General features: G+C 35.4%; 1 long non-coding RNA gene across 5 annotated transcripts in view; it reads right to left on the reverse strand.

The window, feature by feature from the left end:
- LOC148779079 (uncharacterized) overlaps window positions 1–14,538 on the reverse strand; it is a 95,805-nt gene that overhangs the window by 32,515 nt on the left and 48,752 nt on the right. The window contains exon 4 of one of the 5 annotated variants that reach the window (XR_016048206.1): window positions 966–1,148. The exons of the other annotated variants lie outside the window; for them this stretch is intronic. This is a non-coding gene — a long non-coding RNA (uncharacterized LOC148779079). Of the gene's footprint in view, window positions 1–965; window positions 1,149–14,538 lie in introns of those variants that run through there. 5 annotated transcript variants of the gene reach the window in all.

Below are 14,538 nucleotides of genomic sequence, written 5' to 3' on the forward strand. Positions count from 1 at the left end.
AGTATATATATATGTGAGTGTGAGTGTGTATGAGTGTGAGTGTGAGTGTGAGTGTGTGTAAGTGTGAGTGTGTGTGTTGAGTGTGAGTGTGCATGTGTCTGTGTGTGTATGAGTGTGAGTGGTGAGTGTGAGTGTAAGTGTGAGTGAGTGTGTGTGTAGTATATAAATTAATGTAGATATACGTTAATAACTGTATGAACTGATACATCAATATATATAGAAATATATATATTAGTGCATTGTATAGATACAGTTATGCACTTTACACATACACACATATCAGTATACACACATCGAATATATACAAACATCACGTATACACACACATATCAATGTATTCTTTACACACTAATAGTTGTATATACACTGAAAACAATGATATATATTGCTATACATCAATACGTACACAAATTGCTCTAATAATTGTGTATATCACTGAGAATAATACATGGTCTTATACATTAGTGTATATATAAACCCTTTATACATGTACATATGTGTGTGCATATATAAATATCAGTGTACATATATCAGTTTATACAAAAACTGCAAGCAACAGTATACATACATGCATAAACATATCAGTATATACATATCGTATATATGCACACATCAATCCATACACAACACGAGTGTGAGTGTGTGTGTGTGAGTGAGAGTGTGTGTGTGTGAGTGAGTGAGAGTGAGAGTGTGTGTGTATAGTATATAAATCAGTGTACATAAAGAGATCCGCTTCGATGATAAGTTGCATTCATGCTTGTTGAATTACAAGCAAACTCAATGAAGATGAAGCTCATCAACAATAATAAAAACAAGTACAAATATATGATAAAAAATTTAGATGAACTATCACAATTGGGTATTTTAGCATATACCCAATCCATCAAGAGAAGAAACTCATTCTTATGCCTAATTCTATACAAAGTAATATGGAATTTCGCTTAAGCTTATCTGATTAGACGTGATAGCCAGAAGAAATAATCTCCTTCTTTAATACTTGAATTTATCACAATTTGGAAATTGTATATGGCAGGAAAAATCATTTACAGAGAAGATAATGATTCGAATGGTACGAATTGAGAGGAAAACTAATCAAAAAGGAAGGGGCAAGGGATCTGTCCCTTTGTCTTGTTGGCTGCAACTGCCACCTGTGCATTCATATACATATCAATGTACATCTACGCTAATAACTGTATAAACTGATAAAAAGTGTGTGTATGGTCATAAACATCGGTGTATATAAAAATATATATGTGCAATATTAATACGTAAGGGTGCATGTGCGTGCGCATACCATGGTTATATATACCAGACAAGTTTATACATGCACGCATAAACATATCAATATATACATATCGTATATATACACACTGTATATATATAAACTGCTAATATATGTCCTTATGGTCATATATATAAGTGTATAAAGAATGCATGTATTAGTGTATACAGTATATATACACTTATCAACGCGTAAAGGTGCATGTGCATGCGCATATCAGTGCATACATATATTGATAATTGTATACATATACATAACAATATCAGTATATACATATCGTATTATACATACACACATCAGTCGATACACACCACACATATATATGTAGTATATATATTTGTGAGTGTGAGTGAGTGTGAGTGTGAGTGTAAGCGCCAGTGTGTGTGAGTGGGTGAGTGTGAGTGCGAGTGTGTGTGTAGTATACATATATGTTAATAACTGTATAAACTGATAAATACTGTATATATCGTCATATATACTAATGTATATATTAATGTACTGTATATGTACAGTTACACACTTTAAACATACACACATATCAGTATATACACAGCGTATATATACAGACATCACACGCATACATACACACATATCAATGTATTTTTTACACACTAATAACTATACATATAACAGATAACTAATGTATTGTATGGTTATATGCATCAGTATGTATATAAATACTGAAAACAATGGTCTATATTGCTATACATCAATTCGTACACAAATTGAGCGAATAACTGTATATATCACTGATAATAAGTATATACATGGTCTTTTACATAAGTGTACATATAAATCCTTTATACATATGCATATGAGTGTGCGTATATACATTTCATTGTATATATACACTAATAAGTGTATAAACTGATAATAAGTGTTATATATGGTCATATATATCAGTGTATACAGAAATAAATGTATGCACTATCAATGGGTGAGCGTGCACATGTGTCGTATATCAGTGCATATATAACTGATAGCAAGTTTATACATACACACATAAACATATCAGTAAATACATATCATTTATATGCACAACATATATACATATAAACTACTGATAAGTGTCAATATGGTCAAATATGTCAGTGTATATAGAATGCATGTATTAATGTATACATACACATTATATATGCCCTTATCCGCGCGTAAGGGTACATGTGTGTGCGCATTTCAGTGTATATATACATCGATAATTGCATATAACTGATAGCAAGCAACTGTATACATATACGCAAAAAGATATGCCTATACATATCGTAAATATACACACATCAGTCCATACACACCACGCATGTATAGTATACATATCTGTGAGGGTCAGTGTCGGTGCTAGTGTTTGTGTGAGTGTGAGTGTGAGTTGTGACTGTGTCTGTGTGAGGGTGAGTGTGAGTGTGAGTGTGAGTGTGAGTGTGACTGGGAGTGGGAGTGTGAGTGTGAGTGTGTGTGTGTGAGTGTGAGTGTGAGTGTGTGAGTGTATGTGAGAGTGTGTGAGTGTGCTTGCAAGTGTGAGTGTGGTTGTGAGTGTGAGTGTGCGTGTGAGTGTGTGAATGTGTGAGTGTGTCAGTCTGTGTGCGTGTGCGTGTGAGTGTGTGAGTGAGTGTTAGTGTGAGTGTGAGTGTGAGTGTTAGTGTGAGTATGAGTGAGTGTGTGTGTGTATGAGTGAGTGTGAGTGTGAGTGTGAGTGTGAATGTGTGTGTGAGAGAGTGTGGGTGGGAGTATGATTGTGCGTGAGTGTGTGAGTGTGAATGTGTGTGTAGTATATAAATCAATGTACATTTATATTAATAACTATATAAACTGATAAATAGTGTATATATCGTTATATATATCAATGTAAATAGAAATGAATATACTAATGTACTGTATATATACAGTTATGCACTTTACACACACACATATCAGTATGTACACATCGTATATATACAAACATCACACACACACACACATAATAATTATATATACGGCAGATAACTAATGTATTGTATGGTTATATGCATTAGTAAATATAAATACACTGAAAACAATAGTATATATTGTTATACATCAATACGTACACAAATTGAGCTAATAACTGTATATATCAACGATAATAAGTATATACATGGTCTTATACATTAATGTATATATAAACCCTTTATATATATGTATATTAGTGTATGTATATACATTTCAATATACATATACACTACTAAGTGTATAAATTGATAATAAGTGTCTATATGGTCATACATATCAGTGTATATAGAAATTTATGTATGCACTATCAATGCATAAGTGTGCATGTGCAAGCGCATATCAGTGTGAGTGTGAGTGTGAGTGTGTGTGTGTGTGTGAGTGTGAGTGTGAGTGTGAGTGTGAGCGTGAGTGTGAGTGTGAGTGTGAGTGTGAGTGCGTGTATATGTGTGTAGTATATAAATCAGTGTATATATACATTAATAAATGTATAAACTGATAACAAGTGTATATATAGTCATGTACATCAATGTATATAGAAATGCATATAATAATGCACTGAAAATATACAGTTATGCACTTTACACATACACACAAATCTGTATATATACATCGTATATATACAGACAGCACACACACACATATCAATGTATTTTTACACACTAGTAACTGTATATATAGTTGATAACAATTTATTGTATGGTTATATGAATCAGTATATATATAAACTCTGAAACTACTGGTATACGTTGCTATACATCAATACATACACAAATTGAGCTAGCAACTGCATATATAACTGATAATAGGTATATACTTAGTCTTATACAGTAGTGTATATACAAACCCATTCTTATACATTAGTGTGAGTGTGAGTGTGAGTGTGAGTGTGTGTGTGGTGTGTGTGTATGTTAAGAAAAAGTTACTTAATAAAATTGCAAACCACAACTAAAGCTCCAAAAAATTCACTCCATATTTACATGAAAGAAGCAAGAGTTTGTGTGTTAAGAAAAAGATACTTAGTAAAATTGCAAACCACAACTAAAGCTCCAGAAAATTCACTCCGTATTTGCATAAAGAAGAAAGAGAAGTACGATACATGAGAAGAAAGAACCATTAAGCAAATCAAGATCAAGATCTCAAATATCGAATAACGTAAAGAGATCCACCTTGATGTTAAGTTGCTTTCTTGCTCTTTGATTTAACAGAAAACTCGATGTAGATGAAGCTCTTCAATATTAATAAAAACAAGTACAAATAAGAAAAAAAATTTAAATGGTCTATCACAATTGGATATTTAGCATACCCAATTCATCAAGAGAAGATACCCATTCTTATGCCTAATTCTATACAAAGTAATATGGAATTTTTCCTAGGCATATCAGATTAGAGGTGATAATATATATATCTGTGAGTGAGTGTGAGTGTGAGTGTGAGTGTGTGTGAGTTTGAGTGTGAGTGTGAGTGCGAGTGCGAGTGCGAGTGTGAGTGTGAGTGCGAGTGTGTGTGTGTGTGAGTGCGTGTGTATATGTGTGAGTGTGCGTGTGAGTGTGAGTGCGTGTGCGTGAGTGTGAGTGTTTGTACGTGTGTGTAGTATATAAATCAGTGTACATATACATTAATAAATGTATAAACTGATAATAAGTTTACATATGATCATATACATCAATATATAGAAATGTATATATTAATGCACTATATATACACAAACACAAATCCGTACATACACATCGTATATATACAAACGTCACACACACACACATATCAATGTATTTTTACACATTAGTAACTGTATATATATTGAATAACTAATGTATTGTATGGTTATATGCATCAGTATATATATATATACACTTTGAAAACAATGGTATATATTGTTTATACATCAATACATATGCAAATTGAGCTAATAACGTTATATATCGCTGATAATAGGTATATACATGGTCATATACCTAAGTGTGAGTGTGAGTATGTGTGTGTGTTCGGTGTGCATATGTGTGTGTGTTAAAAAAAAGTTACATAATAAAATTGAAAACCACAAGTAAACCATCAGAAAATTCACACAATATTTGCATGAAAGAAGCAAGAGCAGTACTATACTAGAGAAGAAAAAACCATTAAGCAAATCAAGCTAGCAAGATGAAGATATCAAATATCGAATAACGTAAGGAGATCCGCCTTGATGATAAGTTGCATCAGGCTTGTTGATTTACAAGAAAACTCGATGAAGATGAAGCTCATCAATAATAATAAAAACAAGTACAAATAAGATAAAAAATTAACATGAATTATCACAATTGCGTATTTAGCATACCCAATTCATCAAGAGAAAAAACCCATTCTTATGCTTAATTCTATACAAAGTAATATGGAATTTCGCCGAGGCATATCAGATTAGAGGTGATAGTATATATATTTCTGAGTGTCAGTGTGATTAGGCATGAGTGTGAGCTAATAAGTATATACATATTCAAATTGAGCTAATAACTGTATATATCACTGATAATAAGTATACACATGGTCTAATACATTAGTGTAAATATAAACCCTTTATACATATGCATATGAATGTATGTATATACATTTCAATGTACATATATACTAATAACTGTATAAACTGATAAAAAGTATCTATATGGACATACATATCAGTGTATATAGAAATGTATGTATGCACTATCAATGCGTAAGGGTGCATGTGCGTACGATATCAGTGTGAATGTGAGTGTGTGTGTACGTGGGTGTGAGTGTGAGTGTAAGTGTGAGTGTGAGTGTGAGTATGAATGCATGTGTGTGTGTATAGTATATAAATCAGTGTACATTATACATTAATAAATGTATAAACTGATAATAAGTGTATATATCAATGTATATAGAAATGTATATAGTAATGTACTGAAAATTTACTATTATGCACTTTACACACACACAAATACGGGTATACACATCGTACATACACAGACATCACACACACACACATATCAATGTATTTTTACACACTAGTAACTGTATATATAGCTAATAACTAATGTATTGTATGGTTATATGCATCAGTATATATATATACTCTGAAAACGATGGTATGTACATACATAAATTGAGCTAATAACTGTATATATCACTGATAATAGGTATATACATGGTCTTATACAGAAGCGTATATACAAACCCATTCTTATACATTAGTGGGAGTGTGAGTGTGAGTGTGTGTGCGGGCTGTGTGTCTTAAGAAAAAGTAAATAAAATTGCAAACCACAAGTAAAGCTCCAAAAAATTCACTCCATAGTTGAATGAAAGAAGCAAGAGATTGCGTGTGTTAAGAAAACATTACTTAATAAAATTGCAAACCACAAGTAAAGCTCTATAAAATTCATTCCGTATTTGCAAGAAAGAAGAAATAACGATTAAGGAAATCAAGCGTGCAAGATCAAGATCAAGATCTTAAATATCGAATAACGTAAAGAGATCCGCCTCGATGATAAGTTGCTTTCATGCTTGTTAATTTACAGGAAAACTTGATGAAGATGAAGCTCATCAATATTAATAAAAACAAGTACAAATAAGAAAAAAAATTTACATTGACTATCACACTTGGGAGAGAAGAAATTGTATATATCACTGATAATAGGTATATATACATGGTCTTATACAGTAGTGTATATACAAACTCATACTTATACATTAGTGCGAGTGTGAGTGTGAGTGTGTGTGTGGTGTGTGTGTGTGTGTGTGTGTTAAGAAAAAGTTATAAAAGAAGAGAGAGTTGTATGTTAAGAAAAAGTTACTTAATAAAATTGCAAACCACAAGTAAAGCTCTAGAAAATTCATTCCGTATTTGCATGAAAGAAGAAAGAGCAGCACTGTACTAGAAAAGAAAGAACTATTAAGAAAATTGAGCTTGCTAGATCAAGATCTCAAATATCGAATAACGTAAAGAGATCTGCCTCGATGATAAGTTGCTTTCATGCTTGTTGATTTACAAGAAAACTCGATGAAGATAAAGCTCATCAATATTAATAGGAACAAATACAAATAAGAAAAAAAATTAACATCGACTATCACAATTGGGAATTTAGCATACCCATTCTTATGTCTAGTTCTATACAAAGTAATATGGAATTTTGCATAGGCTTATCAGATTAGAGGTGATACTATATATAACTGTGAGTGTGAGTGTGAGTGTGAGTGAGTGTGAGTGTGAGTGTGAGTGTGTGTGTGTGTGCGTATATGTGCGTGTGAGTATGAGTGTGAGTATGATGTGAGTATGTGAGTGTGAGTGTGAGTGTGTGAGTGTGAGTGTGAGTGTGAGTGTGAATGCGTGAGTGTGAGTGTGAGTGCATATGTGTGTGTGTAGTACATAAATCAATGTACAATCCGTTAATCAATGTATAAACTGATAATAAGTGCATATATAGTCATATACATCAATGTATATAGAAATGTATATATTAATGCACTATATATATACAATTATGTACTTTACATATACACAAATCCGTATATACACATCGTATAATCATCACACACACACACGCACATATAAATGTATTTTTACACACTAATTGTATATATAACGGATAACAAATGTATTGTATGGTTATATGCATCAGTATATATATATACACTCGAAAAACGGTGGTATATATTGCTATACATAAATACGTACACAAATTGAGCTAATAATTGTATATATCATTGATAATAAGTATATACATGATCTTATACATTAGTGTATATATAAACCCATCCTTATGCATTAGCGTGAGTGTGTGTGTCTGGTGTGCATGTGTGTGCGTGTGTGTTAAGAAAAAGTTGCATAATAAAATTGCAAACCACAAGTAAACCTTCAGAAAATTCACTCCATATTTGCATGAAAGAAGCAAGAGTGTGTGTGTAAAAAAAAGTTACTTAATAAAATCGCAAACCACAAGTAAAGCTCTAGAAAATTCACTCCATATTTGCATGAAAGAAACAAGAGTGTGTGTGTTAAGAAAAAGTTAATTAATAAAACCGCAAACCACAAGTAAAGCTCCAGAAAATTCACTCTATATTTACATGAAAGAAGCGAGAGTGTGTGTGTTAAGAAAACGTTACTTAATAAAATTGCAAACCACAAGTAAAGCGCCAGCAAATTCACTCCATATTTGCATGAAAGAAGCAAGAGCAGAAATAAACTAGAGAAGAAAGAACCGTTAAGCAAATCAAGCTTGCAAGATCAAGATCTCAAATATCAAATAACAAAAAGAGATCCGGTTCGATGATAAGTTGCTTTCATGCTTGTTGATTTACAAGAAAACTCAATGAAAATGAAGCTCATCAATATTAATAAAAACAAGTACAAATAAGAAAAAAAATTACATGGACTATCACAGTTGGGTATTTAGCATACCCAAACTCATCAAGAGACGAAACACAATCTTGTGCCTAATTCTATACATAGTAATATGGAATTTTGTCTAGACTTATCAGATTAGAGGTGATAGCTTATATATTTGTGAGTGTGAGTGTGAGTGTGTGTGAATGTGAGTGTGAGTGCGAGTATGTGTGTGTGAGTGTGTGTTTGTGTGTGTGTGACTGTGACAAACATCAATGATCGGTCAGATTCTTAACCCAATATATGAGAAACGTAAGGTCAGACTTTCGACTTAAGCCATGACAGGCATCGGTAGTTGGTCAGAGCCTTAGACCAATATGAATGATATGCAGATAAGTTCCGATTAAATGAAACTCTTTTCTCCTATTTTAGATGTCATGTGTCGCAAGAAATTCTTGAAAGAGTAGAGGATTGGTGGGAAAAGTGCACCGGGGTTGAATTAGCTCATCATAGACCCGTATGCCAAGCTAAAGGCAATGTCAATGAATATCTAAGATGGCCCCTTTTTATCAATTATTTGATCGAGCCTCTTGGCCTTGGCAAGTTTAGCAAGGATTATCATCGGGGTCTTCCTCCATAAAGCCTCCTTCTCCATTATGAGCATAAAATTGTCGTTGGAAATAGAATATTTCCTATACTTGCACATCAAATTGCCAAGCGTACTGCCTGACAGGATCCCTCAAGTTTAGATGTGAGGAAGAGAGCAGCTTCTAAAATGATCTCATAAGCACAGAACTCTTAAGCGCCTGCGAATGTTTGACCTGGCCATATGATCGTTACACTAACGTGGTGAGGGCATACTTGGAGACCTAGTGTTGAGCGAAAAACACCAACTTCTTTGACCATGGGGAGGCCGTCATGTCTCTCTTGAATCTTCATTTCATTGACGATCTTTCCCTTCTTGGAGATCGTTATGAGGAGTTTATCCCAGATAATGACATCATACTTGAGGATAAAGTTTATCTCGGCCTTCGAAAGCCGACAGCCTTGAGAAGGCCATTTAAGGAGTTTTGGAAGTTGGCTTCTCTTTAAGGAGGCCCTAAAGTGTGGATCACCCATTTCTTCGATTCAGACAGGGCTATAGGGGAACCAGGCAACCCTATTTTAACTTCAAGTAACAAGCCCCCTGTCCTTAAGGTTGAGATGCCTCCCCGTCCCACAGACCTAATTGATACCATCTACTTGACGTCCTATATTGGGTCCTGAAGTTAGGACCGAGTACCTTTATATGGCTTGTGATTTGGCCAAGGCCATAAGCCCAACCCGTCTTATGCAGTATCTATAATGGGCTCAATGTGGCGACTAACACTTCAAAGAGTTTGGGACATGCTCGCATGGGTTTTCCCTCTCCATTATGTTTATAGGTGGCTGGGTGCCTACTTCCAAGCACCTACCATCTAGCAAGCGACATCGATTGCAGTACCTTCCAAATTTTACTGCACTTGTTGGGACACAAGGTTGTTTTTCAATCCGATAATATTGCGAGGAAGCTTTTCTAAGGTGATAAACTTTTTTTCAGGGCAAGCCATTTCCCATTGGGGGCCCAACTGACCGTCTTTTCAAAGATGAGTATGGATCTCAGGTTGACAATGACCCAACCAGCAATCGGGAGATAATGTATCTCCTAAGTGTTCATGGTGCCACACTCCCACCGAGTTGGCATCAAGAAGATGATCGAATTATACAGTCCTCACCAATGCATATGGCAGCACGGGATGAACTAACACTGCCCCTTATCATTTACAAGCAAATTGTCACTAGAATAGTGTGAAGACTGTGTGGGATTCTTGCACCACGATTAACCATGTGTGCAAGTTAATTGTTCCCCATTATGGAAAATATTGGTACCACGGGTCACAAAGAGGCCATTATGTTCAGTCGATGCAGAATATGCCTATGTTTCGGCTTGATGGGAAGATAGTAACCAATTTTAAGAGTCACATCGCTGATGGCTCTAGCTACTGGACAGTGGTCTGTTTTCCTTTTGACTGGAACACCCTCAGTGTTGAACATCCTATGGACATTGAGTTCATAGTGGAACAAATGGAGGAAGGCAGGGATTCCTTCTATCATCACCTAGCCAAATTGTTTGCCAACTAGCTAGCGGTTCAAGACAGATTTCACACCCTCTCGTTTGAAACATCAAAATGGTGGTTGACCCCAGGCATGCCAAATCCATTAAAAGAAAAGCTAGGACTCCGTCTCCTTTAAGAAAGAGAGCCGAAGAACCTAGCCATAAGTTTTGCACATTCAGAGACTGAGCCAAAGGCTAAGGGTAAAGGAAGGCTCAAAGTCCTTCAGCTTCAAAGGTTCCTTGCAAGGAATCAAATGCTCCATTTATCAAATCAGAACAACATGAAGCCGATCCAAAGGGTAAGGGGAAAAGAAAATTAAGTAGCATCTCGCCTTCAGAGTCATCTCTCAAAGAACCAGCTACCAAATTGGTTTCTGAGGGTAGAACACGGTGCTCTCAATTAACGAACATCTCAAAGGCTCACGTTCATGCAGTTAGTGATCCAATGTCCATTCCTCCGAAGAGGAGTGAGAAGCATATACCTCCTAAGAAGTTGAGTCCTTCTCCTTTCCTATACTGAAAAGCATAGCTAAGAAGAAGAGGATTGAGACGATTGAGCTGGACACCCGTTCTCCATCTCCTATGGCACCATCTTCTCCAGTTCATGGGACAGAACCACAAGGAGAAGGATTTTTTTTGTCTGTGATGAACCAAGCAAGCAACTTCTTTTGATAGTGACGAAGAGCTAATAGATGCGCTAAAAGGTATTCCTGGCTTGCCCAAGCCTCCCACTAAGGAGTAGTTAAGGAAAATCAGGCGAATGGCCCCTACGGTTGAGGATATCCCCATGCCTTATGATCATGATGTCTAATAGTGGTGTTTCTCCCCAACGTTATAGAGAAGGCTTGTCTCAGGTTGAGGTGTCTGTCAGTATTGTGGCAATAACAAATATTTTGCTTTCATCCAACCTCCACAACCTGAGTTCTCGTTCTTATGTAAGTCTGTCATTCCCTATTTATATACTTCGCATGGACGAAACCAGCTCCTCAAGCATTTGATTGAACCATCGTGCTACAATACTTCTTTACATGACTATTTTCATTTCTAACTTTTAGGCTTTCTACAAGGACTTCTTTGCTCATTCCCCCGGAGGATACTCCTGAGCCCATGCTTACCAGCATTGGTGCCGAGACACCATCTACTATTTCTGCTGAGTTATTATCACTGAAGCAGAAGTCTTGGTTGCTACTCCTCCCTCTACTGAGCCAAGTGAAGTCAATGCCCAACCTCTTTTATTAGCTGAGGCCAACATTTCTACAGCCAATGCTCCCGATTCCAATGAGACTGATGTTGTTCCTCCTCCATTGGTCGAGGTCAATGTTCTTGAGGTGCAGGCCATTAACCCTGAAACAGATTTGGTCATTGTCCCTGCTCTTCCAAAGGCCTTGGTTCAATTCACGATGAAGTATTCGACGAACCTAGGGGAAGGGCAGAAGAAGATGGGTCAAGAAGTGGTGAGGTCCGTTTTAGATCTTTGGGCAACTATTTATTGGCAGACCTGAGGACAACTTCAACTTCTATGTCCCAACTGATATCGGTTGCAGGTTCATGGGGGGCTAACAAAGAGAAGCTTCGTGAACCGGTGAACAAGATTGTTCAAGATGCCTAAGGAAGTTGCTTTCGCTCAAGAGGCTTTGGTTACTGTGTTCCCTGACGTCATCTCCTCAGAGGAATTGGCAGTTGAAAATCATCGAAGTGATATCCTAGAAGCTGATTAAGACTTTTAAGTAGTTAAAGCTAGGGTTGAAGAACTTAAGGCTCAATCTGTAACGGCGCAGGTTCACCAACAGATTATGTTGGAGAACATTGCATGGGCAAAAACCTTTCTTGAGGCTCAGAAGAGGGAGCTCCATGAGCAAGAGGCTTACATGGTTAATGTTAATGACTCACAGTTGTGCAGCGTGCGAATAATGTCGCCAAAAATTTCAAGGAATCCTTAAATAGTCTTAACGAAGCAAAGGAAAGCCATGGGACTTCTAGGAAGCAAATGGAGGAGAAGGTGCTGGCATAGGTGCTTTAGAGGTGCTTGATGCACTTTTCCTCTACTTTTTATTTTCTTTTTCTTTTGAGAAGACAAACGGCTTTGTGGTTTTGTGTATATATTTTAACTCTTAGTGGTATGTATAAACTTGCTTATGCTTTTCTTTCCTTTGACATCGAAAATACACATATATTTTTTTTTCAAGCATCCTATCTCTTGGTTTGGTAGCGTCCATTGCCCTATGAAATTCAAAGGTATTTTCGCAGCGTCCTCATATTTAAACAAACTACACCCCAATTAGTGCTCTGGAAAGGAATAGGGAGGGAGTTGTGTTGAAGCCTTCCCTACGACAAAAGAGTAAGTCGATGCTTGGTGTCGTAAGACACTAAGATTTTCTATAGTTTATAGGGATAAAGAAAGGACTGTATATAAAAGCCTTCCACACCCTTATAAAAGGTATGGGTAGCTAATGCTTGGTCATAAGACTCTAAGGAGTACTGTCGTTTATAGTCATACAAGAAGGACTATATAAAACCCTTCCACACCCTTAAAATGCGTACGGTGGACAATACTTGGAGTCATAAGACTCTAAGGAGTACTGTAGTTTATAGTCATACATGAAGTATGTGATGATGCTTTAGGTCATATGTTGTGGACCTAGTTATAGGCATTTTAGAGTCATGCATCACGGACCATATAATAAATAGTTTAGAGTCATATATCATAGACAGTTGAAGCCCTATAAAGTTGTGCATTAGGCCTATATATATATATATATAATAAGTGTCTATATGGTCACATATTTCAGTGTATATAGAATGCATGTACTAGTGTATATATACACAATATATATGTACTTATCAAGGAGGTAGGGGTGCATGTGCATGAGCATAGCAGTGTATATATACATTCATAATTGTATATAACTGATAACAAGCAACTATATACATACACGTATAAACATATCAGTTTATACATATCGTATAAATACTCACATTAGTCCATATATAACATGCACATATGTGTATTATATATATCTGGGAGTGTGAGTGTTAGTGTGAGTGTGTGTGACGTGTGTGTGTGTGTGAGTGTGAATGTGTGTGAGTGTGAGTGTGAGTGAGTGTGAGTGTGAGTGTGAGTGTGTGTGTGTGAGTGAGTGTGTATGTGTATGTGTGTGTTTGTGAGAGTATGAGTGGGTATGAGTATAGTATATAAATCAGTGTACATATACGTTCATAACTGTATAAACTGATAATAAGTGTATATATGGTCATACACATCAATGTATATAAAAATATATATATTAGTGCACCGTATATAAACAGTTATGCACTTTACATATACACACATATCAGTATATACACATCGTATATATACAGATATCACACACACACACACACACACACATATCAATGTATTTTATACATACCAATAACTAATGTATTGTATGGTTATATGCATATGTATATATATATATATATATATACACTGAAAATAACGGTATATATTGCTATACATTAATACATAAACAAACTGTGCTAATAACTGTATATATCACTGATAATAAGTATATACATGGTCTTATACATTAGTGTATATATAAACCCTTTAAACATATGAATAAGAGAGAGAATATATACATTTTGGTGTACATATATGCTAATAACTGTATAAACTGATAAAAGGTGTCCATATGGTCATTTATATCGATCTATATAGAAATATATGTAAGTACTATCAATGCGTAGGGGTGCATGTGTGTGAGCATATCAGTGTATATATAACTGATAGCAAGTTTATACATAAACGTATAACCATATCAGTATATGCATATCGTATATATATATATATTGTATATAAATATA

This window comes from Amborella trichopoda, chromosome 13 (genome assembly GCF_054954075.1).
Source record: "Amborella trichopoda isolate Santa Cruz 75 chromosome 13, AtrichopodaSantaCruz75HAP2 v2.0, whole genome shotgun sequence".
Lineage (NCBI taxonomy): Eukaryota > Viridiplantae > Streptophyta > Magnoliopsida > Amborellales > Amborellaceae > Amborella > Amborella trichopoda.